Source organism: Saccopteryx bilineata, chromosome 1, assembly GCF_036850765.1.
Source record: "Saccopteryx bilineata isolate mSacBil1 chromosome 1, mSacBil1_pri_phased_curated, whole genome shotgun sequence".
NCBI classification, from domain to species: domain Eukaryota; kingdom Metazoa; phylum Chordata; class Mammalia; order Chiroptera; family Emballonuridae; genus Saccopteryx; species Saccopteryx bilineata.
Window position 1 is genome coordinate 313,146,233 of NC_089490.1, and position 27,798 is coordinate 313,174,030.

A 27,798-nucleotide genomic window follows, 5' to 3' on the forward strand; every position below is an offset into this window, starting at 1 on the left:
ATATGTCACTCTGCATTATATGTATGTAAAGTTAAATTTATTATAAGATTTCTAACATTTAAAAAGGAGATGCCTTTACTAGAATCAAGAGTAATAAGTAAAGTTATTAGTTGTTTATTGTCAGAACACAACTGAAACACTGGATAATTAGATTAATTTAGGGAAAATGGAATCACAGAATGTTGGAGATGGAAGTCACCTCAGAAATGATCTAATTTGCATCTTCAGTTATAAATGGGGAAATGACTACAGTCCGCAGAAGCCTATTCACACAACTAGTTAATAGAAGAGCTAAAACTGAGCTGTCAGAGATTTTCTCACTGTTTTTCTTCTACTGGATTGGTATTTGCCAAAGTATCATTTCCAGTATTGTGCATATCAGTGTAACAAAACAAACAAAAACTAACAAACAGTAACAATTAAATTTTGTGGTAAAGTAACTATAGTTTTGCATTCTGTATTTCCTTTGTGAATTCACAATATTGTATACTGTAGTAACGGCTCCAAGAAACCCTGCAGTAAAGGAATCTATAACTGTTTAATCCACTCTTTCTAAAAATTTTTGACAACTGGACCCCTGTTATATGAAACAGTACATTTTGAAGAATAAAGTTTGAATAATACTATGAAATTAGTCATATCACTTTTATTCTCATGCAGTCTAGTTGAACAACAGATGAATTTTTAAAATTGGGTTAACTGATATGGCAGCATATTCACCTTAACGTTCAGTTTCTCAATGAAAAAGTAAGTATTCCATAGGTGCTTTTAAAGCTTTCACTCATTGCTCAATGAAGGGACTAAGGAGAGAGAATAAGGTTCTCTCTAATGAAAACTGGAACATGCTAATGAAAATGGTAGTTAATAATTATAACATGAATATAGGTGTTAGGCCATGGCAAAGGAAACAGAATAAGAAGAAAGAAAGAAATGAGGAACCAGAGCCATTTCAGAGTGACAGGTTGTTTTAACCTATCCTTGTATCACTGAGGCAATCTCCAAACCAAGTAAAAATATTAGTTGGTGTCCTGAAGAAGATGATTAATAGGAGAGAAGAAGAAAGAAGGAATGACATCAAACATAGACATGCTAAAGATAAGTAGGGCAACATACTACCCCCTATGAAATTTTTTTGAATCTCCCAATAAAATGAACTCTTCCATATCTAAACTTCCTAATACTTTTCTTTTTAACTCTGTAATTTTACTTAGCCTATTCATTTCCCTTTAGTTAGTTGAGTATATGTATTATCATGCCCAAGATTTTGTTCTAGAAGATAAGAACTGTAGTTGTTCTTTATGCTAAGTTCCATGGGTACTGACAGATTACTTTGTATAAATCATGCTCTCAATGAATGTTTGCTAACGAATACATATATGGCAAAATTAACAAGCATGTATTATATACCTAGTGTATAACTACAGTTGAGAACATGGAGCATTAGCTCTGATGATCCCTTCTCTCAAGAGGGTTAGGGTTTACTCAAGACAACACACTAAAAAAGAAAGACCATTCTGTATTAAACTTTTGATGTAGGGCATTTCCATGAAACAGAAAGGTCAGAGAAAGCTTTATAGAGAATTGTTGAAAATTATTATTTGTCAAAGGTGGAATTGGTGGATATACTGCTTTCTCACTGCCATTTTAACAAATTATTATACATTTGGTGTTTAAAAATAATACAAAATGACCTTACCGTTCTGGAATTGAGAAGTCTGAAAAGAATCTTCTGGAGCTAAAATTAAAGTGTTGGTAGGGCTGCATTCCTCCTGGAGTTTCCAGGAGTGCTTTGTTTTCTTGCTTTTTCTGACTTCTAGATATAACTTGCATGCCTGGCTTGTGACCTTTTAGTGAATCTTCCATGTGCATCACTATGACCTCTGCTTCCATCTTGGGACCCTGTGAATATATTGGGCCCAACTGGATAATCCAGAATACTGTCCCTATCTTAAAGTCTTTAATTATATCTGCAAAGCTTCTTTTTCCAAGTAAGGTAGGTAATATATTCACAACTTCTGGGGATTAGGACACGGGAATTTTTGTTGAGGTCAATATTTTTTTCTACCACAGTGGAAAATCAGCATAAGCAAAGATTTGGAGGTAGAAAAAAGCATGGAGTACTCACTTCAGCAGCACATATACTAAAATTGGAATGATACAGAGAAGATTAGCGTGGCCCCTGCACAAGGATGACAGGCAAATTCATGGTGTTTCATATTTTTTAAAAAATTGAAGTCCTAAAAATACTCAAGGAAATACAAGAAAGCACAGAAAGGCAATATAGAGAGCTCAAAAAACAATTCAATGAACAAAAAGAATACATCACCAAGGAAATTGAAACTATGAAAGGAATAAAACAGAGTTGGAAAACTCAATACATGAACTGAAAAATGAGGTAACAAGCTTAGTTAATAGAACAGGATACACAGAGGAGAGAATTAGTGACATAGAAGACAGGCAACTAGAGACACTACAGAGAGAAGAGGAGAGAGACTCACAAATTAAAAAATGAGAAAACCCTACAGGAATTGTCTGACTACATCAGAAAGAGCAACATAAGATAACTGGGTATATCAGAAGGAGAAGAGAGAGAAAACGGAATGGAGAACACATTCAAACAAATAATAAAGGAGAACTTCCCAAGCCTGTGGAAAGAATTAGAGCCTTGAATCCAAGAAGCAAACAGAACACCAAGTTACCTTAATCCAAACAGACCTACTCCAAGACACATCATTATGAAATTATCACAAACCAATGACAAAGAAAATATCCTGAGGCAGCCAGGGATAAATAAAATATTACACATAAAGGAAGTCCCATTAGGTTATCATCAGATTTTTCAGCAGAAACTCTACAAACCAGAGAGAGTGGACCCCAATATTTAAAATACTGAAAGAGAGGAACTTTCAACCAAGAATACTATATCCATCAAAGCTATACTTTAAATATGAAGGGGAAATAAAAACATTACAGATATAGAAAAGATGAGGGAATTTATCACCAGAAAACCCGCACTTCAGGAAATACTAAATGGGGTTATCTAACCAGATACAAAGAACAAAACAAAATTACAAGTAAAACTCCATCAAGATCACAATAAAAACAAGATTAATCTGTGACAACAAAAACAAAAAAGGGGAGAGGACAATGATTAAAAGTAGCAAAGGAGGATGGAGTGCAGAAGCACTCATGAGATAATGTAGCACAATGAATAGTATATATATCCTTTTTATTACTCAATGGTAACCACCCATGAAAAAACCACTACAGAAACACATGGCTGAAAAAAGGAAACAGAGGAAAAAAGTATGGAATACAACCAAACAAAAACAATTGACAGAAAACAAAAGAGAAGAACCAAACAAGATACAGAGCTATCAGAAAGCAATATATAACATGGCTATAGGAGTCCTTCAAGTGTCAGTAATTACACTAAATGTAAATGGACTGACCTCACCAATAAAAAGACACAGAGTAGCAGAATGGATCAAAAAAGAAAATCCAACTGTATGCTGCCTTCAAGAAACACATCTAAGCTACAAGGATACACACAAATTCAAAGTGAAAAGTTGGAAAATGATTCTCCAAGCAAATACCATCCAAAGAAAAGCAGGTGTAGCCATATTCATATCTAAAAATGCTGAATACAAGATAGCAAAGATAATCAGAAACAAAGATGGTCATTTCATAATGATAAAGGGGACATTGAATCAAAAAGACATAACACTTCTTAATATATATGCACCAAACCAAGGAGCACCAAAGTATATAATACATCCACTAACTGATCTAACAATAAAAACTGATAAAAATAAAATTATACTTGGAGACCTCAATACATTGCTGATGGCTCTAAATTGTTCATCCAAACAGAAAATCAATAAAGAAATATGGGCCTTAAACAAAACACTAGAACAATTGGATATGATAGACATCTACAGGACATTTCATTCCAAAACACCAAAGTATACATTTTTCTCCAGTGTACACGGAACATTCTCAAGAATTGACCATATGTTGGGCCACAAAACTAACATCAACAAATTCAGAAAGATTTAAATTAAACCAAGTATATTCTCTTACTATAAAGCTTTGAAACTAGAACTCAACTGAAAAAAAGAAGTATAAAAACCCACAAAAATGTGAAAATTAAACAACATACTTCTAAAAAATAAGTGGGTTAAAGAATAATTAAAAAGAGATCAAAAGATACATACAGACAAACGAAAATGACAGTAGGCATATCAGAATCACTGGGATGCAGCAAAAGCAGTAATAAGAGGGAAGTTCATATCACTACAGGCCTGTATAAATAAACAAGAGAGAGCCCAAGTAAACCACTTAAATTCACATCTTAAGAACTAGAAAAAGAAGAACAAAGGCAACTCAAAACCGGCAGAGGAAAGGAAATAAAAATTAGAGCAGAAATAAATGAAATAGAGAACAGAAAAGCTATAGAAAAAATCAATAAAACAAGGAGCTGGTTCTTTGAAAAGATCAATAAAATTGACAAACCCTTGGCAAGACTCAGTAAGGAAAAAAGAGAAAGGACTCATGTAAATAAAATCCAAAATCTAAGAGTAGAAATCACCACAGATATCATAGATATACAAAGAATTATTGTAAAATATATACTATGAAAAACTATATGGCACCAGATTTAACAATCTGTAAGAAATGGATAAATTCCTAGAACAATACAATCTTCCTTGACTGAGTCATGAAGAAGTAGATAGTTTAAACCAGGGGTCTGGAGCCTTTTGGCTGAGAGAGCAAGAATGCCACGTATTTTAAAATGTAATTCCATGAGAGCCATACAACGACCCATGTATGTTATGCATTATCTAATAAAAATTTGGGCCCTGGCCGGTTGGCTCAGCGGTAGAGCGTCGGCCTAGCGTGCGGAGGACCCGGGTTCGATTCCCGGCCAGGGCACATAGGAGAAGCGCCTATTTGCTTCTCCACCCCTCCGCCGCGCCTTCCTCTCTGTCTCTCTCTTCCCCTCCCGCAGCCAAGGCTCCATTGGAGCAAAGATGGCCCGGGCGCTGGGGATGGCTCCTTGGCCTCTGCCCCAGGCGCTAGAGTGGCTCTGGTCGCAACATGGTGACACCCAGGAGGGTCGCAACATGGCGACGCCCAGGATGGGCAGAGCATCGCCCCCTGGTGGGCAGAGCGTTGCCCCTGGTGGGCGTGCCGGGTGGATCCCGGTCGGGCGCATGCGGGAGTCTGTCTGACTGTCTCTCCCTGTTTCCAGCTTCAGAAAAATGCAAAAAAAAAAAAAAAAAAAAAAAATTTGGTATTGTCCCGGAGGACAGCTGTGATTGGCTCCAGCCGCCGGCAACCAGTAACATGAGTGGTAGGAAATGAATGGATTGTAATACATGAGAATGTTTTATATTTTTAATATTATTATTATTTTTTTAATTAAAGCTTTGTCTGCGAGCCAGATGCAGCCATCATAAGAGCCACATCTGGCTCGCAAGCCATACATTCCTGATCCCTGGCTTAAAAAGACCCGTAAGCAGGTAGGAAATAGAAACAAGTATCAGAAATCTCCCAAAAAATAAAAGTCCAGGGCCAGATGGCTATACTAGTGAATTCTATCAAACATTCAAAGAAGACTTGGTTCCTATTCTACACCAAGTCTTCCCAAAAATTGAAGAAGCAATACTTTCAAACACATTTTATGAGGCCAACGTAACTATCTTACCAAAACCTGGCAAGGACAACATAAAAAAAGGAAACTACAGACCAATATCTCTAATGAATACAGATGCTAAAATACTAGCAAATCAAATACAACAACACATTAAAAAAACAATTTATCATGATCAAGTGAGATTCATCTCAGAATCACAAGGATGGTTCAACATACATAAAATGGTTAACGTAATACACCATATCAACAAAATAAAGAACAAAAACCATATGATACTATCAATAGATGCAGAAAAGGCATTTGATAAAAAAACAACATCATTTTATGTTTAAAACACTCAAAAAATGGGTATAGAAGGAAAATATCTCAATATAATAAAGGCTATTTATTACAAACCATCAGCTAACATCATATTAAATGTCATAAAACTGAGGACTTTTCCCCTAAAATCAGTAACAAGAGCAGGCTGCCCATTCTCTCCACTCTTATTCAGCATAGTGCTGGAAGTTCTAGCCAGAGCAATCAGACAAGAAAAAGAAATAAAATCATTCATATTGGGAAAGAAGAAGTAAAGATTTCACTTTTGCAGATGATATGATCCTGTACATCGAAAACACCAAAGACTCCACAAAGAGACTATTAGAAACAATAAACCAATACAGTAAGGTTGCAGGATACAAAATTAATATACAGAGGTCTACTGCCTTCCTATATGTGAACAATGAAACATCAGAAAACAAACCCCCAAAAATAATTTCTTTTACAGTTGCAACAACAAAAAAATGCCTAGGAATAAACATAACAAAGAATGTAAAGGACCTAAGTAATGAAAACTACAAAGCATTGTTAAGGGAAATCAAAAAGATACAATGAAATGAAAAAATATTCCTTGTTCTTGGATAGGAAGAATAAATATAGTCAAAAGGACTATACTATATTACCTAAAGCGATATACAAATTTAATGCAATTCCTATCAAAATTTCAATGTCATTTTTTAAAGACATGGAACAAAAAGTCACCAGGTTTATATGGAACTATAAAAAACTCTGAATAGCTGAAGTAATCCTAAGGAAAAAGAATGAAGTTGGGGACATTACAATACCTGACTTCAAATTATATTATAGAGCCACGATAATTAAAACAGCGTGTTATTGGCAGAAAAATAGACACTCAGACCAATGGAACAGAATAGAGAGCACAGAAATAAAACCACATATATATGGTCAAATAATCTTTGATAAAGGAGCCAAAAACACACAATGGAGAAAAGAAAGCCTCTTCAATAAATGGTGCTGGGAAAACTGGAGAGCCACATACAAAAGAATGAAACTCGACTACAGTTTGTCTTGTACCAAAATTAATTCAAAATGGATCAAAGACCTAACTATAAGACCTGAAACAGTAAATTACATTGAAGAAAGCATAGGTACTAAACTCATGGACCTTGTATAAAGAGCACTTTATGAATTTGATTCCAAAGGCAAGAGAAGTGAAGGTAAAGATAAATGAATGGGACTACATCAAAGTAAGAAGCTTCTCCACAGCAAAAGAAACTGACAACAAAACAGACAGCCAACTAAATGGGACATGATATTTTCAAACAACAGTTCAGATAAGGGCCTAATATCCAAAATATACAAAGAACTTATAAAACTTAACAACAAACAAGTAAACAATCCAATAGAAAATGGGAAGAGGACACGAACAGACACTTCTCCCAGGAAGAAATACAAATGGCCAACATATGTATGAAAAGATGCTCATCTTCACTAGCTATTAGAGAAATGCAAATAAAACTACAATGAGATACCACCTCACGCCTGTTTGATTAGCTATTATCAACAAGACAGGTAATAACAAGTGTTGGAGAGGCTCTGGAGAAAAAGGAACCCTCATCCACATTTGGTGGGGATATAAAGTAGTACAACCATTATGGAAGAAAGTATGGTGGTTCCCAAATAATTAAGAATAGAATTACCATATGACCCAGCAACCCTTCTACTGTGTATATACCCCTAAAACTCAAAAACATTGGTACGTAAAGACACATGCAGCTCCATGTTCATTGCAGCATTGTTCACAGTGGCCAAGACATGGAAACAACAAAAAAAACCCTCAATAAATGATTGGAAAAAGAAGATGTGATACATATATACTATGTAATACTACTCAGCCATAAGAAATGATGACATTAGATCATTTACAACAGCATGGATGGACCTTAATAACATTATACTGAGTGAAATAAGTAAATCCGAAAAAACTAAGAACTGTATGATTTCATACATAGGTGGGACACAAAATTGAGACTCGTTGACATGTGGTGGCTACCAGGGGGAAGAGAAGGGAGGAGAGAGAGGGGGTGGGGGATGGGAGGGGGCATAAAGAAAAAGCACAGGAGGGTATCAACTGAATAATAAAAAGATCAAAGGGAAATATAGAGTATATGTAAAGGAGTGTGGCAAATGGAATTGCCAGTAGGCAGGTATGAGTTACAAAGGACTTTAAAATTTAGGACAGGAGATTTAAATTTAATGCAGTTAATACCAGGAAACCATTCCAAGTTTTTGAGATTGGCTAGTGTTGTGAAATGGTGTTTATAAGAGATTAGTTGTGCAGGAGTTTTAGGATAGCGTGGTGGAGAGAAAGTTTGAAGACTGAAAAATGCATATTTGGATATGTTACTATGCATAGTTTTCTTTTTAGACATATAGACACTTAGTAATCTTTTATAATGTATTTGCTTAATTAAAAGCTTGAGTTAGAGGGCAATTATTAACAAAAAGCAAAACAACTTTTTGTTGATCCCAGTACTGACTTAAATTATTTTTACTTTAACCTTAATTAATTATGTGCAAACATGAAATTAGCTGGATTTTCATATATATAATTTATATATGATGATGTAATAAAAATTATTAATAAATTAAATGCCAGAATTGAATAAAACTGATCAAATTTAATTTTAAAATATTAAGTTATGTGAAATATTCTTCTGAAACTGAATTGTACTTCCTATACTGTAGGTTTATATTTTTAATTTTAAATTAGTACTTTATTTATTTATTTATTTTTAGTAATACCTCTTTTTCTGTGCATGCACCAATGATAAAAACAACATGCTTTTGTAGCCCTGGTTGGTGGTGCAGTGGTAGAACGTGGCCATGGTCACTGGCTTCATCGGGGCTAGTGCTCCACCCCAAGGGCTCTGGCTGGATACTCAAGGTTGCCGGTTTGAACCCCAGTATAAGGGAATATATAAGAAACAATCAGTGGTACAACTGAGTGGAGCAAGTTAATGCTTCTCTCTCTCTCTTTCTCTCTCTCTCTCTCAAAATAAATAAGTAAATAACATGCTTTTTGAACCTTTAGATGAAAGTATGCAACTTCTGAGACTGCAGTCTACCAGAAACCATTTGCATATTTAATGATTTAATAACATTGACAGATTTTCACTTCTTTGGCATTAAAATATTTGTAAACAGACAAGAAGGAATAAAAGGTAACACTGTCAAATGCAAAGTTTGTCTGTTTAACATGATTATTTTAGAAAAATATAACAAGTCAACAAAAGTCATATTTTTTCCAATTAAACAATTTAAAAACTGTGTCCAAATTAATATTTTAGCTTTATGAACTGAACTATAGGTTTTACTACCATCTCTCAGGAGGTAATTCTGGAGCCATTTTTTTTCTACTTGAACAACTGTAAAACCTTCCCCATGTGTTCTGTAAGGTGATGTGTTTGTGAATAATTTTCATTTGGAAAAGAAAATATTGCATTAGAATGTTTTAAAACAAGACATCCTACCTTCACACTCCAGGATGGGATGGTAGAAATAAGATGGAGACTGTGACAGCAGGCTAATAAATGTCTTTGTTTCTTTTATTTCCTTGTCTATTGTTCATCACATATGTTTCAAAAATAAATCTTAGATTATAGAAGACCAAGTATAGTAAACATAGATCATTTTCTTTCTGAGAATCGTCAGACATTTTAGCTTCCTAAAGGAGTAAGACCAGTAGCAGTAGCACTTTAAAAATAATTAATTAAATTGGGGAAAACTCAATATTAGTTGTGGGTTGAAGTCCATGTGTTGAAGTAGTTTAAAGAAAGATTTGTTAACATTTAAACCTAAGGGAAGGCAGTATTTATTGTTTATGGAAATTTAGAGGACAGATATGATCTGTGCTATCCTTTAATATTAATGTCATGTATTAGAAAAGGTTTTATTTCTATCAACTAGTAGTAACATAATTGATTGCTGAAGGTTGTTATACAAGATAAGATTCTTGTTATCTGCATTTCAGAAAACACTGTCTCCTGTGTTATTCCATAGAGAAGTAGGTAGCAGTTTTAAACCACTGAAGTACACACCCTTGACACTGTGCATTTTAATTGACTGATTTGATTCTTCACCATATAAATTATACAGAAAAGGAACTCAAAAGATGCTCAGGGTTTAGCAAATAATGAGAGAAATTTCATTATCACCGCCGGCCAAATCACAGAAAAAGGTACAAATGTGCTAACACAACATGGCAGGGCCAACCTGCAGAATGACATTGGAAATTGGTAATTTTCAATAAACTCATCCATATCCCCTTTCTTGCATCTAGCTGGGCATGGAAAATTTTATTTTTTCTCCAAATTCTTGTCAACTCATCCAAATTCGCCTTTAGTTAAACAGTAACAGCAATTTCCATGTTCTCTGAAGCCCTATATTAAAATCATGAAATGACAAGTATGATTCTTTAGGAAATTTTCTGCGATTGAATTTTTTTCTGATAGGAGAAGCATCCTTTCTCTCTCTCTCTCTCTCCCTCTTCCCTCTCCTCTCTCTCTCTTTCTCTCTTCTTCTCTCTGCCCCCCTCCTTGTGCTCTCTGATTTTTTCCTTCCTTCCTTCCTTCCTTCCTTCCTTCCTTCCTTCCTTCCTTCCTTCCTTCCTTCCTTCCTTCCTTCCTTCCTTCCTTCCTTCCTTCCTTCCCTCTCCCTCCCTCCTTCCCTCCCTCCCCCACTCCTTTTCTTTCTATTTTACAATTCAAAGTTTAATTAGAGATAATTTTAGTCAACTTTTTAATCTGAGGCCCAGATAGCTTTAACAGTGCCAGAGCCAGAACCTGATCCTGGATTTTTCTGAAATAGGTGTTTCTGTACCACACATATTATACCTCCTTATAATATAAGCTCTAGTAAGAGAACAGACAAATGCTATAAGCCTTGGCCCATATATACTAAGCATTTGCTGTGTATAAGGTGCTATAATCAGTGTTGTGGAGGGAACCAAGTTCAATGAGACAAAGGTTATTTCTTGATGTAGTTTGCATTCTACCAGGGGAAATAAGTCATGTATGCATGCTAATCGCCTTAAGAGTTTCATTTTTTTGTTCTAAATCCTAGGTAAAAAGGAATTAAGTCTAAGGTCATCTTTTACTTTATTCTTCTTTCTTGTTATTGCATATTTCTTTAATTAGAAGTTTATCTTTGAGGCCCAGGCAGGGACCATGGGCCAGCATAGTAGGATTAGCCGCCTCCGCCTTACTTCCTGGTCACACGTAATTCACAAGCACCCCAAAGTTGGAAAACATCCCTCTTCCTCTTTGCTTACAAAACATAGCATTTTAAAAAAGAATCCTACTCATGAAATCTAAAAAAGAGAGAGAGAGAAAACATAGAAGCATAAAAACAAAGAACAGTTTATACTGACCAAGTTTCTTGTGCTAATGTTTCTGAAAGTGCAGCCAGTGGTTCATTGGATCAGGGCAGATCCGTGCCTCCCTTCTCTGTACTCCAAAACCTTGGAAAGGCACCTAGAGAATTTCCTACTCCTCTTCCCTCTTTGTGCCAATTTTGGTTAGGGGAAGATTGGAACAGAATTTCTAGTCTACTCTAGAAAACATATACAGCTAGTGCTCGACTTACGACCATGATTGGTTCCGCCAGACTGGTCGTAATACGATTTGGTCATAAGTTGAGTAGGCTATATGTACAATACTGTGAAATGATGTCATAAAAATCTTTAAGTCATATTTTATCATAATTTTCTTTCATTATTGTTATATATCATAATTTTCTTTGTTCATTTTATGCCATTTGTATCATCTCTACACCATTTTGTTTCTTATTTTTACATTCGTCAGGTTTAAGTAAAACACTGCATTACCAGTACAACTGGTTTAATATTTGCAAAGACAGTTTCCTTTTGGTAGACATCTTGAGAGGGGTTTATGAAAAATATCCAAGACACAAAACACAAATTGCTGTACTGAGTCTGGGATAACAATTAAAATGGTGCATGCAGAGATGGTAGTGATGCTGGAAGCTGGTCCGCACTGTCATATGCCCAGCGGGCAACGCTTGCGCTGCCAGATACGGAGCAGTGGTGGCTAGTGATTGTGGTTGTAAAGTCGAATGATCGTAAGTTGCATAGGTCATTAGTCGATCAGTATTTGTATAATATAAAGCTGCATTAACTTTGTAAGATAGAACACAATCGTTACCTTTCTCTGGGTAGTTCCAATGACACAAATAACACTCTTAGGTATTTGTTTATTCCTTCAGTGAGACCCTGCTCCTCCAGTGTTCACAGTAGCAAAGGCTACTTCTTCACAAAGAGTTATGTGAAATTTAAGAGCTGTTCAGAGAAGAGCAGAATTACCTTGTGGGAGATGATGAGGGTAGATAAATAATAACAATGACTACAGTAATGATTATAACAGCAATACTAATATCAGCTACTGCTTACTCTCTTTGCTTATAGCAGAAAGTAATGTAATATCTTTTTATGTGTTTTATTTAATGCTTATAACACTTACATGGAAGTATACTAGTATTATTTCCATTTTACAAATAGATGCTAAGTCAGTGGTTCTCAAACTTTTTGAAGTCGGAGTGCGTTTAAAATCCTACAAATAATTGTAGGCACACTATGTACAAATTTCTGAGAAATATGTTATAACAATTAAGTCAAATATTAAAGAAAAAATATAAAGTCCAAGTGTGCTTTTATGGTAATTAAATGAAATAAGTACAACAAAAAAAATTTATTCTGACATTAAAAAACACTTATATACTTATATGTTACATTTTTTGTTATCCTCTTTAGAATTCCTAAAAAAGAGGGGTTAAAAAATAAAAAAATGACAAAAAGTTATCTTTTTATATATATAGATACATTTTTAGTAAGATTTAGTAAATTCAGCAGGTCCCAGCGTGAATATGTTAAGTTTTTTCATTCTTGTGTTTATGAGAAACATGAGCCTGATGTGTCCTAGCGATTTCTTCAATGTTTGGGCATATATTTGAAAGGCAAACTCTCATTTCCTCATCAATACATTGAAGCATTTCTCTATTTTTACTCTTGTGTTGAGGGTAGAAAATCCTAATTCACATAAATAGTATGTTGAAAATTGTAGTAAAATGTTCAAAGCTTTTTTAGATATAGCCACATATTGTCCACTTATAGAAATCCAAAAGGCTTCAAGAAACAATTCCTTATGTTTAATCATCAATCCCCAAACCCCACCATACATAACATCTTAACTTTACACCATTCAAAGGATAGAAGAAACTTGCCTCCAGTCTTTCCCGGGAACATGGGGGGCAGTATAAACAATCCAGCACCACAATTGAACAGCCTTTTACAACCTAATCAGGCAAGTGAGGTGGGGAGTTGGGCAGACTGTCAGCTTACAGCCAATTCCCCACACCTCTGTCCCCCCAAAATCTAAACTCAAAAAACCCTGTTGGTTTTTTGGTCCCCAACAGGCACATATTTCTCTGGAATACCATAGGGCGCGCCTGGAAATCTTCTAGGGTGCACCAGTGCTCCCTGGCGCACATGTTGAGAACCACTGTGCTAAGTTAATTTGTCTGAGGTCCGTAAGTATAATAATAGGTGTTTGATTTCAGTGCAGATCTCTGACCTCAAGCCAATACTTCCATACTTGTTCCACTATTAACAATGCCTCTCTTGAAAACAGCAGCATTCTAAATTTATTAATGGGTCGAGTGAGGCAACTGATGCTCTCTCTGCCTTGCTTTCTCAGTGCACTTACGGACATCTGTGCACACTATTACAACAGTTTGCTTCCTTTTAGAAGGAAGAACAGGACAAAATACATAAGTCTTCATTCTAGTTTATTCTGTCTTTAAGCACATTTTTTTCTACAGTACTCAATGAGGAGGAAACCCAAAAATACATACTTAAGACTTGCTTTTAGAAATTTTCTTCTTTTTGTTGCAAGAAAGCAACCCAACGGAGGATAGACAGATAACTTTATTAGAGGAAAAGAGAATTTATTAAAAAGCTGCTGGAGCACACGGGGCTAGTAGCTCCAAAGACAGGTGCTCCCAGACGTTAGATTTCTTACATCTTATATACATACCCTTTACAGACACAGGGACATGCAAGGGGCTCGTGATCCCTTTGTCTAGAGGTCCATGTCAATCACTCGATTTCAGGATGGGAGGAGGTTTAGGTGAGGTCAGAAAATAAGGGTTGGAAATCACCCATTAAGATCTTAAAAACTTTTAAGAAAAGGAGAGAAGAAGGGGTTTTTCAGATAATCTCCTGTGGGCTCCCTTTCCCCTGCATTCCTCCTTGCTTCTTCCTCAGTGGAGGAGGGATGAGTGGGGGGTATGACTTCTTCTGTCTTTCTTTAAAACTTTCTAGTATGAAAACCTCTCCATTAGCAAAATAATAGCTGTTCCAAAGCAGGAAGATAATTTGCAATTTCACTGACCACTTTTAGCTGGTGTTGCCTAGCCCTCATTGTAAAACACACGCAAGCATAAAAATTTTTTTACAAACTTATTTGGCCAACGTTCTACCCCTTTTGCTTGCTTTGCTATCTATACCACAGGCATTCCAATGCAAGGAATGAGGTACAGTAGACAAATAAACTACAATAACAGTACAAGTCATACAATTTCAACAATTACAAAGGTGCCCTTTACAAAATTTCTCTTAGTGCTTTGCCTAAAACATAAAAGGTCCTTGAAGCTTCTTTCCACCAAGAAGAAAAGCTTCTTGGTTCAGGGCGGCTTCCTTCCTTATTTTCACTGTTAGTTTGTAAGTTTTATTTTATAGAAAATTTGTTATAAAGAAATTCTTTTCTGTATAGTATAAATGGTGATTTTTTATCATATGCAAATTATACTTTAATTTTAAAAACTAGAATAGAAGCTAATTTTAGATAATGATAAGCGTTGTTAAGAGAATAAAACAGGAAAATGAGATAGAGCAAAGAAAATGGTTTTTTTTAAACTTGAGTGATTTTCTCATATTTGATTTTGAGCATTTTTAATAGCTTGTTTATTTCAAGAAAAATTGCAGTTACCGTATTTGAAGCTTAAATATACAATATAGAAAAGGAAATCCCAGTTTTAATTCCTTCCCAGCACATCTCTGCTTTCAGAATTAGGGATGCGTTATCCTCAGAACATGCCTGGTCTTGGTAAGGAGAACCATAACAACTTATTTCCTTGTTACATCTCAAGATTGATGCTAGTGGTGTATGTTTATGTTTCGAGGGGTGGTAAGGCTCACACACTTGAAGAAATCTTTTCATTAAGACTAGAGTCTGGGCTTAGCAAATCCTTGGAGAGATCTGCTTTCATTCTTGTAGGTTAGCGCAAGGACTCCAGTCCATTTTTCTTTTCTTATTTTCAAAGAGAACCTTTTTAGAGGGGAAGAGAGGCAGCAGCTTCCTTTCCCTTTATAAGCAAAGAAATTTCCTCTTCATCTTCTCCTCTCCCTCTTTCTCCTCCCCTTTCTCCCCCTCCTACTTCTCTTCTCTTTCTTCTTGTCCTTAAATCTGTCTTTACAGTAGGAGGGATAGGGCTTTCCTTTTCTGATCTGTGACCTATCCCTTGGACTGGACTGGAGCTGAAATGAGGGTTGGCATGGGTATTTTTAAGGTAGTCTTGGTGGCATTACACATCCAGTGACAACAGGAGATGAACCCTTTTAATTTTTGTGAGTTAATTCAGCCATTATAACATTAAGGGAAAGAATAGACAGTGATACTTTCTCTATTTGGAGTTGTGATATCTGACAAACTCAAATTTTCTGAACTCAGCCAAATCTAGAAAGGCAAAAACTTCTGAGATACCAAAATGCAAGTTACAGAATCCTTGTCTCCCGTGCACTTTACAGAGTTCACTAAGCCCTCACTCAGTCTTGTATGTGTTTGGTTGTCTGGTTTCTCAACTCATAGCAGATTAACTATAATATATTAAAATGTGGTGAGAAGAATTGTCTCTAATAACAGCAGCATAATGGTGGAAAGCCTGATGTCAATGGAGCTCTAAAAAAGAAGATCTAAAATGTAGAAGACAGGAACTTTAATGGTATGACATTAAAATATGTACTTTTTATAGATATAATATATAAGGTGCTGGGCAAGTACTAGATAATTCACGTTAGTTCTCTTCTATTTTTTCTCTACAAAACATTACTGTATCACATTGCAGTACAAAAATTAGTGTTCATAATATCACCTTGAGTTTTGAGAAAAGTTTTATGATCAGGGTGCTCTATATAAAATAAAAGAGCAGTGTATGTGTATATGATAAGCTAATTTTAGCCAAAATGTTAAAATTGACACATATTTTGGTATTTAAAGATATGAACTTAAGTACTTCATAAAATTGAGACATGTTGGACAGTAATAATAGCTACTTCTATTAAAGGCTATTTTAAGCACTTGACATGCACTGGTGTGCTGCAGGAAGTTCTAAAACATGCAATACTTGACTGTTTAGTCAAGGGCACTGACCTTTTTTCTTTTAGATTGTCAAATAAAAAGTGGCAACAGTCAACTCAACAATAGCTGTCTGGTGTGAATGAATCAAAATTATACATTTTTTTTGTCAGGTCGGCAAAAATATATTAAAAACAGAGTTCCTTCAGGACAGGAATCTGTGTGACTAACAGATGAAATTTTTGGCCATTCCTTCTGTGTAAACAGATGCTTTGTAAACTTTATGGATTTAATTGTTAATTAAATCCTTTGAAAATTATATTGGCATTATGTCCTTGTAATTTATTTTTTAACAGGCTAGGGATGAGATATGCATGAGATTCAGAACAATTATACAGACTAAAATGGACGGTCAGCTCAAGTTAAGTATGAGACAATATCTCTTATCTTTGGGTCATAAGTTGCTATTCTTTAGGAAAGTTTAAATATTTCTATTTTTAAAAGCCTTAAAACAAGACTTAATCAGATTTATTTTTCCCAATGGACCTGTAGTGAATTGCCTTACCATTTTTTTAATTTAAATTTTATTACTTTTTTCTAAAAAATTACTGATTGTTTTTAGAGAGAAGAAGGTCAAGAGAAAGACAGAAACATCTATCTGTTCCTGTATGTGCCCTAACCAGGGATCAAACCAGCAACCTCTGTGTATCAGGATAATGATCTAACCAACCAAACTGTCCGGCCAGGGCAAGCATTTTATTTTTTAATTATAGTTTTGTATTGAATATTGTATGGAATTAAGTATTATTTTGTATTAGTTGCAGGTGTACAGAATAGTGGTGGACAATCATATACTTTACAAAGTGTTCCTCCCAGTATTTCCAGTACCGATCTGGCACCATACATAGTTCTTAATTCTGATTTAAAACAGGCAATTCAGAACAATGTTGGTTCATAGTTAGATGTCTGATGATCTTATCTTTATATGTAAACACATTTATAGTTACTACAATCTTACCTTTATTGAAATCTGAATTTGTTAATTTTGCATCATGTCAGCAGTTCAAATTATTATAACAATAAAGTACAGTCCCTAAAAATATGACAAAAGGAGGCTAGAGCTAATTTTAATTTAGACTTTTTAGATTTCATAACCTACTTATTTTTATATGTGTTCAGGGAATCCTTTAAAGGAGTGGCAGGTGGTCCAATAGATCATTTTTAAATCAGCTTGCAATTTATGCAGCAATTGTCTATGCAGATGACATAAAAACATTAAGTCCCCAGGTTACTTTACAAAAGCCTATTATGTAAATGAAGTGGTCAGAGATATATGCATCTAAAATTTTGACTTCAAGAAGTGTGAGTGGTCATGGCATAATGATAATGCTAGATGTTTCTTGGATCTAGGACTAGACTAATATTTTATACCAATGAAAATTGTCTGAGGAATAGTCCCAACTATCTGCACTTTATCTTTATCTGTCTTATTAATTCTCGTGCTTCTAGTCTTTAGCTTTTAAGAGACCAGCCATCATAGACATTTAGAATTCAGTCGAGTTCAGACAGATCTAGGTTTAAATCCTTAGATCTGTCCTAAATCTCAGGTCTTGATCATGTATCCCTGGAAAGGTTTCTTAATCTCCCTTAGTATCATTTTTCTCATTTATAAAACAGAGATAATAACAGTACCTATTTCATAGGATTGTCAAAAGATGAAATGGAATAACTCACTGGAATTGTGCTTAGAATATACTAAGTTCGTAATAATGTCACCATTATAGTGCCCTGAGTCCTTCGCTGTAGTATCCTGCCAAATCTTTTCAACTTTACAAATTGCAAAATGATCTTAAACTACCTTTTGTGTCCTGCCAAATAAAATTATTCATTTTTTCAATATAGCTGATAGAATTCAAATAGATCTTAGAAGGAAAGCAATTTAATTATATTAATATTTACTGAGATGTGAGTCACTGGTAGCCATAAGCATTTCAAGAATTATTAGTCTTTTAGAGATTTATTTTCTTCAATCTAATCTCTAATTGTTGAAGATGTAGGCAAGGAAATAAATTAAGGTAAAGGTTACAGATAACAGAGAAAAGATACTTTTTGGCACATAGCGTTCAGGTTGATTGCCATTGCTCTGAGGCTTATCTTGGCTTCAGCAATGAGAAGTCTTATACTTCTGTTAAAGTTTTTTTCTTTCCTCTTCTTCTAAAACATACATTTTCCAAAAATTATTAACTCTTTAGTAGAGACAGTAAGTCCCGCATTAGTAAATGAGGATTAGGAAAGTGATAAGATGGGTTGAGGGTTGAGAGAGTAGGAAATTAGTTGGTAGCTAATCTTATGACTATTCACAAGGCTAGAGAAATAAATACATTAATTCACTGAGTACTGGGTTTGGACATATAGGTAGATATGTAGCAGTTCCTTTAGCTAATTCTCTAAGTAGTAAATAGTCCATTTTAGGAGAAACACATCCGTTATTTGGAGATGGGCTTTGCTTTCTTAACAGTGGAAAGCACTATGGGAATTAGTCTTCACTGTTCAGTTTAAATGAAAAGAAGGTTCAGGTTATGGCTGAGTTTTCTTACATAGACAATTTAATTGGCAATCAGGGAAATGGGCAGAGCTCTGACTTCTACTTTTGTTAGTAGAGGTTTTGGAAGAAAAAGTAATGAGAAGAAAAAGGAGCTGGGTGATACATTGCCACAGGTCCTCATTTTAGTAAAGTGTTAGCAACACTGCAGTCGCCATGATACTTGCCCTGAGACACAGCTTAAGGTGCCAGGCATGTTTCTCAGATGCTTAATGGAAATTTTGACTATTGCAGACAGAATTTTACACAGTGGAGCCAAGACATACTAAATATATATAATGGGGTAGAGTAGAATGGCATTTTCTGGGTACAGAAAGCTTTTACAACTGTTATTTCACTCATTCTTTTTTTTTTTCTTTAAGTGAGAGGAGGGGAGATAGAGAGACAGACTCCCACATGTGCCCCAACCAGGATCCACCTGGCAACCTTCTTTTGGGGTCGAAGCTTTGCCGATCTGGGGCTAGGCTCACAACTGAGCTATTTTCAGTGCCTGAGGTGGAGGCTCCACGGAGCCATCCTCAGTGCATGGGCCCAACACGCTTGAATCAATTGAGTCATGGCTGCAGGAAGGAAAGAGAGAGAAAGGGAGGGGGAGGGAAGAAGAAGCAGATGGTCACTTCTCCTGTGTGCCCTGACTGGGAATCAAACCAGGGACTTCCACATGTCTAGTCAACTCTACCACTGAACCAACCAGCCAGGACTTCACTAGTTCTTCAAAACTAATCATTGAAATTCAAATGGATTGTTTTACCTCTAAATTACAGACATGAAAAATTAGATTATTAAAAGTCACATAGTTTCTTAGTAGCAGAATAAAGGAAAAAAAAAGAGGTCTTTGTTTTCTGTTTTTTTCTATTGCCATATTTCTTTTGTAAAAAGACAATAAAAGAAAGCAATGCCAGATTTCAGTGGTGACTTTTACCAAACATTTAAACAAACATTAATACCAGCTCTCACAAGCTTATTCTACAATTCACATAGAAATACAAGGGACCCAAAGAGCCAAAACACTCAAACACTCTTGAAATGTGAAGGGCTCATTTTTTGATTTAAAAATTTATTGCAAAGCTCTAATAATCAAGATAGTATAGTTCTGGCTAAAGGAGAGATATATAAACCCAATGGAATAAATTTGAGAATCCAAAAATAACCCTAAAACATTTATGGTCAGTTGTTCTTTACACAGGTGCTGAGATAATTCAATAGGTAAAGAATAGTCTTGTTTTCAACAAATAATGTTGGAACAGCTGGAGAATGAGTTTGGACCCCCCTCAACTCACCCTATATAAACAAATTAACTCAAAATGGATCATGGACCTAAATATAAGAGCTAAAACAACAAAGCTCTTAAAGAAAACATGATATATGATTTCATTTATGTGAAATGTCTAGAAGAGACAAATCTATGGAGACAAAAAATAGATTAGAGTTACCAAGGGCTGAGGAAGGCGGGGAGAGGGGCAGGGATTTGCTGCTAATAAGTATGAGGGGGGGGGTTGGTGGGGGAGAAATATTCTAAAGTTAGTTTGAAGTGATGATTGTACAACTCTGTAAAATTCACTGTGAAAGCTACTGAATTCTATACTTTAAATGAGTGAATTTATATGTATTTTAATAAAACTTAAAAATAAAGACAGTGGAGTCTCCTTACCTGTATATCATGTCCTTTTGACTATGACTTTCTTTCCTAAATTTTGTCCTGCACTATACCTAGTTGATTACTACTTCTGGTTTTATTAAAATTGTCAGATAGATTTGGTTTATATCATGTAGTTCTTAAGAGAGTCTTAAATGGAGGCCACTATTTTCTTTGGAATATTATATTATTATTGAAAACATGACTGCATATATTTGACCAAAGTTTTAAAATGGAGTTTTGGAGCTGATGGGAGTGATAATTTATATTTTGTGGCCCATGTTTTTCTACTTTATTTTTCAGAATGCACTCAATCAAAAAAATTTCCCATAATAGCTATTTACTGGCTTGCAAATACAACAGCTAAAACCATGAACCACTAATTGCTACTTTATTTGAACCTCTGTAATGTTTCCTTTTCTAGAATTTATTTGACTTAGCATATGTGGGCTTGTATAGACTTAAATATAATATGCATATTTACATATTATATATATTATATATGTCCTAAGTCTGTAAATTATTATCTCTAGAAGACAAAACTTATTTTCTTAAGTGAGGAGCTGAGAGGCAGAGGGACAGACTCCCGCATGCACCCCAAACAGGATCCACTCGGCAAGCCCCCTACCGGGGATGCTCTGTCCATCTGGCCCATTGCTCTGTTGCTTGGCAACCGAGCTATTTTCGTGCCTGAGGTGAGGCTATGGAGCCATCCTCAGCACCCAGAACCAACTTGCTCCAACTAAGCCATGGCTGCAGGAGGGGAAGAGAGAGATAGAGAGAGAGAAGGGAGAGGGGGAGGGGTAGAGAAACAGATGGTTGCTTCTCCTGTGTTCCCTGACCAAGAATCAAACCCAGAACATCCACATGCCAGGCAATGATCTACCACTGAGCCAACCAGCCAGGCTCTAGAAGACAAAACTTTTTAAAGTTTTTTAAAGACCTAACAAACACAGTTCCCTACATATATAAGCTAATCAGTAAGTGTTTCAGATGGATAGTTTATGTGCCAGTCTCTACGCCAGGAAAGAGGAGTATTAATCCCTGTGAGTGGTCTTTATTGATAACTCAGAGAGTTATAGAATGGATTAAGATAAAGGATGCGCTGTACCTTCTTACAAGGTTCATCATTTAGTAGTTAGCTTTTGTCCAGAAAATGGTAGGTCTTTGTAAAATACATTTGCCCTAGAAGACTTTGACTTCCTGGAATTCTAAATAAAGTTCAAAATATCATTTTTCCTCCTATAAATTATTAAAAGCAGAAAAAAATGTAGAAAATACTTGATATTGTACAAGTATCTTTTTTATTTTTATTTTATTTATTTATTTTTTTACAGAGACAGAGAGAGTCAGAGAGAGGGACAGATGGGGACAGACAGAGAGGAATGGAGAAAGATGAGAAGCATCAATGATCAGGTTTTTTGTTTTGTTTTTTCTAGTAATCGTTTATTATTTTTTTTTACAGAGACAGAGAGAGAGAGAGAGAGTCAGATAGAGGGATAGATAGGGACAGACAGACAGGAACGGAGAGAGATGAGAAGCATCAATCCTCATTTTTTTGTTTTGTTTTGTTTTGTTTTTTCTAGTCATAGTTTATTATTTTTTTTTTACAGAGAGAGAGAGAGTCAAATAGAGGGATAGATAGGGACAGACAGACAGGAACAGAGAGAGATGAGAAGCATCAATCCTCAGTTTTTTGTTGCAACGCCTTAGTTGTTCATTGATTGCTTTCTCATATGTGCCATGACCGTGGGCCTTCAGCAGACTAACTCCTTGCTTGAGCCAGTGACCTTGGGTCCAAGCTAGTGAGCTTTTTGCTCAAGCCAGATGAGCCTGCGCTCAAGCTGGCAACTTCGGGGTCTCGAACCTGGGTCCTTCTGCATCTCAGTCCAGTGCTCTATTCACTGTGCCACTGCCTGGTCAGGCTGTTCAAGTATCTTATATGTGCAAGGTATAATATGGTAATAAGGTAGAATTTTCAATAAACAGGCAAACATGTAAACAAGCATCTTTCATAGGAGGCCCTTGGCAGATAACACACTTTTATTCTACTAATAGTAATATTTTAAAAGCATTTTTTAGATTTTCTTTTGGAATTGCTGTCAAAACCAGCATACAAATTGCATGAGCAAACATTCTTAGTAGTTTTTAATCATTTCTGGTTTATAACAAAAATTATATTACTCAGGTTAGTCAACCACTTTTTTCTAGGCTTAGCTGAGCATCACTTACCTAGCTTCCAAAATTATATCCACACTTGCAACAGGATGCCATTCTACCATCAACAGTTTTTCTTTTTTCTTTTCTTTTTTTTTTTTTACAGAGACAGAGAGTGAGTCAGAGAAAGGGATAGATAGGGACAGACAGACAGGAACGGAGAGAGATGAGAAGCATCAATCATTAGTTTTTCATTACACGTTGCAACACTTTAGTTGTTTATTGATTGCTTTCTCATATGTGCCTTGACCGCGGGCCTTCAGCAGACTGAGTAACCCCTTGCTGGGGCCAGCGACCTTGGGTCCAAGCTGGTGAGCTTTTGCTCTACCCAGATGGGACCGTGCTCAAGCTGGCAACCTTGGGGTCTCGAACCTGGGTCCTCTGCATCCCAGTCCAATGCTCTATCCATTGTGCCATCGCCTGGTCAGGCTATTTTTTTTTTAATTTTTAATTTTTTTTTTTGTATTTTTCTGAAGTTGGAAACGGGGAGGCAGTCAGACAGACTCTCGCATGTGCCTGACCGGGATCCACCCGGCATGCCCACTAGGGGGCGATGCTCTGCCCATCTGGGGCGTTGCTCTGTTGCAACCAGAAGCATTCTAGCGCCTGAGGCAGAGGCCATAGAGCCATCCTCAGCGCCCGGCCAAACTTTGCTCCAATGGAGCCTTGGCTGCGGGAGGGGAAGAGAGAGACAGAGAGGAAGGAGAGGGGGAGGGGTGGAGAAGCAGATGGGGGCTTCTCCTGTGTGTCCTGGCCGGGAATTGAACCTGGGACTCCTGCATGCCAGGCTGACACTCTACCACTGAGCCAACCGGCCAGGGCCATCAACAGTTTTTAAAAATGGGTTTTAAGCTTTGCTATATAACAGATGTGTGTCTCAGCTCACTGCCAAGCACATCGTGAGCATTCAATTAAATGTTGCTTGAATGAGAGAGGGAATGAATGGAATTAATGAATGAAGGAACAGGTTATCATGTTTTTTTGCTTTGTACTCCTTTAACATATAACAATATCTATATATTTCTCAAAAATCAATTATTTTATATTCATAGTATAAGTTACTGATTCTATGCTTGCTATTTGAACACTTAATCTTTTCTGTTCATGAAATGGCTTTTGACCTATTTATATTGGTATATGTTCTATTCATTTATATACCTCTGCCTAATCATGAAAATAAAATCTAATTAATAATGTAAAGGAAACTTGTTTCAGATTTCTCACCAGCTTTCCATGCCTTTCCTGTTATGACTTGTTGAGCTCTGTTATGTGTTCAGCCCATTTCTAAATATCTGTATAATAAACATCATTGGGCTTACAGATTTGAATACATTTAGCTAGTTTAATCAGCACCCATATCCTTTAATGTTTTGTCATAGTTTCCAGTAGTCTTATTTCAGTGGCTTCTGTTCTGGTAATTAGATTAGAAATGACCTTCACAGAGACAGTTAGAAGATACTGCTGAAACTCTAACTTTCTAGAGTCATTTATCATATTCCCCATCCCATTTAATAAATTGATGGCATTTCTTATTTTAAGAAGTGTTTACTTCTTACAGTGCTTTTCAAAACGTTATTTTTTGCTTAGCTTATTCTTCTGCTAGCCTCCTAAAAAATAGGGGCATTTGCTGAAATAAAGGAAAATACAGTGCATTTTCAAAATTTTCTAGGGCTCTCCCTTTACAGACTCAGATTTTAATTAACACTTCACTGTTCTTTGTACTACTGAAATTTACCAAGGGCATCTGGAATGAAACATCACCTCTTTATAAAGCCTCCATTGATGGGCTCAGCTTAAATGATCTGTCTTTTGGGTCCCCAGAGCTCTCTTAGCTTTGTTTTGCTGTGTATTGCACTTATGTGTATGCAGGTCTCAGTTGTCCTAAATAATAAAACATTAACAATAACTGCTATTGATTAAGCATTCTCTTTGAGCCTGACACTTTATATATAAAATCCTATTTATTTCTTAAAATTACCTTGTGGTGAAAGTGTTATAATTACCTTCATTTTATCTCATACATGTGTGCATATGATTATATATATATGGTATATGTTTTATACACACACATATAATGTCATGATATTTATAAAAATTATTAGGCTGTAATGAAAAGTCAAGTAAATTACTCTGTACAAAATACCCTTGGGCCTTATACTTTCTGCTAAGAACTTTTTTTCCTGGCATCTAATGCTTTTGTAGAGATATTTGAAACTAGCCTGGTTTTGTTCCATTGAAAGGACCTGCTTTATTACTACTTGAGTACCTGAAGAATTTTTTACTTAATGTTGAAGTTCAATAACATTTTCCCTGGATACATTGTGAGCCATTTCTATGTAAAGATTAAATCCTCCTCTTACTTCACCAAAAGTTTCCTGTATTATATTTTTGAATAGTTTTCTATTTCATTGTGTAGTTCTCTATTTCAGGAAAACAGAAAATTATTAGGGGCCCTGGCCAGTTGGCTCAGTGGTAGAGCATCGGCCCAGCGTGTGGAAGTTCCGGGTTCAATTCCCAGCCAGGGCACACAGGAGAAGCACCCATCTGCTTCTCTACCCTTCCCCCTTTCATCTCTCTCTATCCTTCTCTTCCCCTTCGGCAGCCAAGGCTCCATTGGAGTTAAGTTGACCCAGGCGCTGAGGATGGCTCCATGGCCTCTGTCTCAGGTGCTGGAATGGCTCTGGTTGCAGTGGAGCAGCGGCCCAGATGGGCAGAGCATCACCCTCTAGTGGGCTTGCCAGGTGGATCCCGGTTGGTTGCATGTGGGAGCCTGTGTCTCTGCCTCCCAGCATTTCACTTCAGGAAAAAAAAAAAAAAGATAATTATTAGGTGCTGAAAAGGTATTAGAAAATATAAGGAGCTGGCCCTGGCCGGTTGGCTCAGCAGTAGAGCGTCGGCCTGGTGTGCGAGGGACCCGGGTTCGGTTCCCGGCCAGGGCACATAGGAGAGGCGCCCATTTGCTTCTCCACCCCCCCTCCTTCCTCTCTGTCTCTCTCTTCCCCTCCCGCAGCCGAGGCTCCACTGGAGCAAAGATGGCCCGGGCGCTGGGGATGGCTTCTTGGCCTCTGCCCCAGGCGCTGGAGTGGCTCTGGTCACAGCACAGCGATGCCCCGGAGGGGCAGAGCATCGCCCCCTGGTGGGTATGCTGGGGGAGATCCCGGTCGGGCATATGCGGGAGTCTGACTGTCTCTCCCCGCTTCCAGCTTCAGAAAAATACAATATATATTTGTATTTATGGAGCAGACATAAATGGAGCAGACATCTACCTGCAAAAAAATGAAACTAGACCACCAACTTACACCATTCACAAAAATAAACTCAAAATGGATAAAAGACTTAAATGTAAGCCATGAAACCATAAGCATCTTAGAAGAAAACATAGGCAGTAAGCTCTCCGACATCTATCACAGCAATATATTTGCCGATTTATCTCCACTGGCAAGTGAAATAAAAGACAGGATAAACAAATAGGACTATATCAAACTAAAAAGCTTTTGCACAGCTAAAGACAATAAGAACAGAATAAAAAGACAAACTACACAATGGGAGAACATATTTGACAATACGTCTGATAAGGGGTTAATAACCAAAATTTATAAAGAACTTGTAAAACTCAACACCAGAAAGACAAACAATCCAATCAAAAATGGGCAAAAGAAATGAATAGACACTTCTCCAAAGAGGACATACAGATGGCCAACAGGCATATGAAAAAATGCTCAACGTCACTAATCATTAGAGAAATGCAAATTAAAACCACAATGAGATACCACCTCACACCAGTCAGAATGTCGCTCATCAACAAAACAACACAGAATAAGTGCTGGCAATGATGTGGAGAAAAGGGAACCCTCCTGCACTGCCGGTGGGAATGCATACTGGTGCAGCCACTGTGGAAAACAGTATGGAGATTCCTCAAAAAACTGAAAATTGAACTGCCTTTTGACCCAGCTATCCCACTTTTAGGAATATACCCCAAGAACACCATAGCACTGTTTGAAAAGGAGAAATGCACCCCCATGTTTATGGCAGCATTGTTCACAATAGCAAAGATCTGGAAACAGCCCAAGTGTCTGTCAGTGGACAAGTGGATTAAAGAGCTTTGGTACATATATACTATGGAATACTACTCAGCCATAAGAAACAATGACATAGGACAACAACATTTACAACAACATGGATGGACCTTGATAACATTATACTTTGTGAAATCAGTAAATCAGAAAAAATTAAGAACTATATGATTCCATACCTAGGTGGGACATAAATATGAGATTCAGAGACATGGACAAGAGGGTGGTGATTATGGGGCACAGGTGAGGGGGGGAGGGGAGGGGCACAAAGAAAACCAGATAGAAGGTGTCAGAAGACAATTTGACTTTGGGTGATGGGTATACAACATAATCAAATGTCAAAATAACCTGGAGATGTTTTCCCTGAACATATGTACCCTGATTTATCAATGTCACCCCATTAAAATTAATAATAAAAAAATGGACCATAGGCCCTGGCCAGTTGGCTCAGTGATAGAGCGTCGGCCTGGCATGCAGAAGTCCTGGGTTCAATTCCGGCCAGGGCACACAGGAGAGGTGCCCATCTGCTTCTCCACCCCTTCCCCTCTCCTTCCTCTCTGTCTCTCTTCCCCTCTCGCAGCCAAGACTCCATTGGAGCAAAGTTGGCCCTGGGCGCTGAGGATGGCTCCATGGCCTCACCTCAGGCACTAGAATGGCTCTGGTTGCAACAGAGCGACACCCCAGATGGGCAGAGCATCGCCCCCTGGTGGGCGTGCTGGGTGGATCCTGGTCGGGTGCGTGTGGGAGTCTGTCTGCCTGCCTCCCCATTTCCCACTTCAGAAAAATACATAAAAGAAAAAAAAATGGACCATAAAGAAAAAGAAAATAAAAGGAGCAAAGAGTTAGGACAGGTGTCATGTATGGAGTTCAAGGAAATTATTGTTGAAGAAGTCAGAATGTCC

At 36.7% G+C, this 27,798-nt stretch overlaps 1 protein-coding gene and 1 non-coding gene across 2 annotated transcripts in view; both read left to right on the plus strand.

Annotated features, from left to right (window-relative positions):
• The window catches only part of GUCY1A2 (guanylate cyclase 1 soluble subunit alpha 2), a 323,767-nt gene that overhangs the window by 151,834 nt on the left and 144,135 nt on the right, over positions 1–27,798 (plus strand). The window lies entirely within an intron of this gene.
• Positions 2,118–2,224, plus strand: LOC136321620 (U6 spliceosomal RNA). The gene has a single exon (XR_010728766.1). It is a non-coding gene; the product is annotated as a U6 spliceosomal RNA (small nuclear RNA).